Source organism: Zea mays, chromosome 3, assembly GCF_902167145.1.
Source record: "Zea mays cultivar B73 chromosome 3, Zm-B73-REFERENCE-NAM-5.0, whole genome shotgun sequence".
NCBI lineage: Eukaryota > Viridiplantae > Streptophyta > Magnoliopsida > Poales > Poaceae > Zea > Zea mays.
In genome coordinates, this window is record NC_050098.1 from 129,380,647 (window position 1) to 129,384,582 (window position 3,936).

Here is a 3,936-nt window from a genome sequence, read left to right on the forward strand (position 1 = left end):
TAAAGTTATAGTCAAATAAGATGTATATGACTCAGATGTCGGTACAGACATAATATCCAAAGTGCTAAAGTTTCATGTAAGTGGTAGATGCTAACATACCCTTATGCATAGTCTCATGTTATCACTAGCCCACAAGTTTTACTGGCTGTTAAAAGAAATCTTCACTGCACAGAAGTAACCTACTTGTTGATTCTAGCAAATCATATTGCCAAATTCACCCCTGTTCCGTAGATTGACAGAAAATATGTGTTCTCCTACAGGCTACAGCCCTAAGTTGGCTGCACAATCCAATGTGTTGGACACCTCCATCAGTTTCACTAGCTTGCTGCACCGATTTCTCCTGCGAATTTGTACGCCAACATGGATTTGGCAAAGCATCATCCGATTAATTGTGCTGTAGTTTCTGTGACCACTCAACATTGTCTGATTTATGTGTTTGCTTATTTTCCCTACAAATCTTTTAGAAGCTCCCACCCTCTGCTCGCGCCAGGCCACGCCACGGCCGCCTTGTCCTCCTCGATCGCGTGCCGACGCGTGTCCAGCAGGTCTCGCCTCGCTTGGTTCGAGGAGCGACGCGCGCTCGTTGTCACTGACATCACCACCATGGTAACATTGTCGTCCAAAGCTCGCGCCCCTCCCCGTCACCGCCATTTCTGTTTATATGATATCTAGAAATCATCTATGGTTGCCTATTTGGACCATTGTAATTTATAGCAGTTTGTTGCTTGACGGGTTTATAATTGGAATTAGTTTCAGTTCTGTTGTTGACATGGGACAGTAACATCGGCCATGCCTCCTTGATGTTCGGTGTTTGGTTCGACTGAATGCGTTCCTTCCCTGTTGTTCAATGTTCAGTCTGATTGAATGTGTATATTTTTTTGTGCTTGATAAATGCATTCCCGGCCTCCCGGGCTCATTTTTTTTTCAGGTGCTATCATTTCTTTTAGGATACTTTTCATTATTATAGTAAGAGTTTTATAGCACATGTTTGTTTATGAAGTTATCCATTCCATTTTATGTTCTAGACATTCCAACCAATCCAGGACCATATGAAATCCACTATGACGAAGAATGGCTTGCAAAGTTGCAATAACACAAAAATGCAACAGAACTATGGTCGTGTAATCTATGGCTGAACAGATCTGTAAAGGTTGATGACCATAGAAACATTATCATTGTAACTACTATTGGTCGCGTCCTGTCTTTTGAGTCATTGCATGGCACGCGAAGCTCATCTGGCAGAATCTGGGCATCGAAGGTGCCGTCAAACGGCGCCTCGCAGACGGCCATCGTGGCCACGAGCCCCTCCGTCGGTCGCTTCTTTGCAGCCACGGCCAGCCTCGATCGCCGGTCTCAGTGACGCTGACGCCACGTCGTCGCCGCCGGCGCTGGCAACGCGGGCGTTCGTTGCGCAGGCGGCGGCACCTGACGACAGCTGGGCCCAGGTGCCGTCGAATGGCGCCTCGCAGAAGGCCATCATGGCCGCAAGCCTCTCCATCGGCCACTTCGCGGCCAGCAACGCCAGCCTCGACGACGCCATGCCATACCCGCCAGCCTTGGCCTTGGGGACGTTGGTCGAAGATGAGATGTTCCTGGCGGCAAGTGAGGACGCAGGCGAGGTGCCGTCGAACGGTGCCCTGGAGAAGGCCACCATGGCGATGAGGCTTTCCATCGCCGCTATATATGTTCGAGTTCAATCGATTGGTTTCGGTAGGGGATGAGATGCAGGCGGCGTTTATATATGGACGCCCACATAGCTAGCTTGTTGACCTGCTCAGACATACGCCTCGATACCCGCTTCGGACTCTTGGGAAAGGCATGACTCGTGTGCGTGCGGGTTGGCGTACACTCGCTGATATTTTGCTGTTGAGATTTCATTGTAGATTAGATGGGAGCTGCGTCTCCAACAACTTTAATTTCTGTTACTCGAGGATAATCTCCAACCCTGTATGCAGCTAGCCTTCGCCATTGATTGAGACTTATCTGCAACTCTGTACGCAGCTATATAATGCAGAGCTTTCGTTATCGAAAAAAAATTATCGGAGGCTATAGATAAACAAGATATATCGGAAATAACAAGTCAAATTCACTTTTTTTAAAAAAAAAATTGGGAGCATTTCTCCTGAAACTATCTCTAATCCAGTAAACATCAATACATGAATGACTACTATAGATGTATAGGAAGCCCGAAGCACCAAAGTCTGGCACGAAGCACGTTTTTTTGCCTCATACGAGCTCGGTCCGACCCGCTTTTATACGGGCCCAGTCTGACCCGGCACGTATAAGCCACTAGTAGAAAAAGGCCCAAGCCTGTGGAACGATATATTTTTACAGACGGATTCGATTATGAACCACATGTGCTATTTTTAGTGGTGGTTTCTTAAGAAAACCGCCACTAGAAATTATATTTCTACATGCGGTTTCTTAAAAAAACTGTCACTAGAAATTGTATTTCTACAGGCAGTTCCTTAAGAAAACTTCCTGTAAAAATCCATGATTTCTAGTGGCGGTTTTTTTAAAGAACCGCCTGTAGAAATCGATTTCTAGTGGCGGTTTTCTTAAGGAACCGCCACTAGAAATCATTTTTATCCTTAATTTTCAAGTTTTTCAAACGACCTCATATGACAAAACCATCAAAATAAAAGTTGTAGATCTCTAAAAGTTATGAAACTTTATAGTTGACAACTTTTTTATTTGAACTCATCGGTTCTCAAAAATTGAATCTAAGTATGTCAAATTTAAAATTCAAATTTTGTAAACTACCTCGGATGAAAAAAGTGTCAAAATGAAAGTTGTAGAACTTTCAAAGTTATTCAACTTTGTAGTTGACAATTTTTTTACGGTCTCAAACAAGCAATTTACACTCAAATTGTTGTAATATGTGGACAAAAAAACTACAAACTAGACTCAAAGCATGTCATAGGCAGAGTGGTAGTGGAGGGTACGCGCGAGGGTGAGGTCGACAGTTCGATTCCTAACAATCGTGTAGCGCGCAAATTGCCACGACTTGCGACTTTGACGGAGACGGGCGGGTGGGGGTGGACTCCTTAAATAATTTTTTGTTGTTTTTAAAACCCGTTTAATGTTTCTGAAAATAATTTTCACTCACGGATTTATTACATCGACCGCTAGTGAAAATCGATTTCTACTAGCGGTTTTCTTAACAACCGTTAGTGGAAATCGATTTTTATTGGCGGTCCTCAGTTACCCGCCTGTAAAAATGATGATTTTTATTGGCCCCTAGCGCCTACGGTTCTAAGAAACGACACTGAAAATAGGTTTATAACCGTCACTATAGAGCTTTTTTGTATTAGTGAGCGGGTCGGGCTAGGACAGGAAACTAAGCACGACGGACTAGCCCAGCACGACAGTTTATCTCTAAGCCCGTTAAGCTCGTTTTTTTGTGCTAAACCGTGCTTACCGGCCCGCTTTGCCCGTTTTTGGCCCGCTTTTTCCGTGCTTACCAGATCGGTCCGTCCCGTTTAGGCCCACAGCGAGCTGGGTTCGGATGGCTTCTAGCCCGGTTTTCTAATCGTGCCTGGCGAGCCAGACCCAGAACGAGCCGAGCTAGCGGCCCGTTTGGCCATCTCTAATGACTACATAGGAAACTAAAAGAATATTACAATAATATCATCGCATTAGATAGACATAGCACATAATATAATTAAGTCACCATCAGATCACATATTATAGTCCATTTGATAGTAAAAGAAATGGCAGCCTCAAATATTAGTATGTTACAAAAGTTAGGAGTCTATTTAAGCCAACAAAATATCACCAAAAAACATTAATCAGTAAAGCATGCCATATCCGCATCGGGTCTTTTCCTTGGAGCCATACAACACTACAAATATTTACATAGGAAAGTGTCATGAGATAAATTATAATAAGGCAGTGGTTGTATAAGTTAGTAAGTGAAAGGGTAATGTTGGGGGT

The 3,936-nt window shown here is 44.0% G+C and overlaps 1 pseudogene; it reads right to left on the minus strand.

The window, feature by feature from the left end:
• Nucleotides 1–1,059: 1,059 nt before the first annotated feature.
• LOC103652176 (uncharacterized) lies at nt 1,060–1,672 on the minus strand (annotated as a pseudogene).
• Between the last annotated feature and the right edge of the window lie 2,264 nt (nt 1,673–3,936).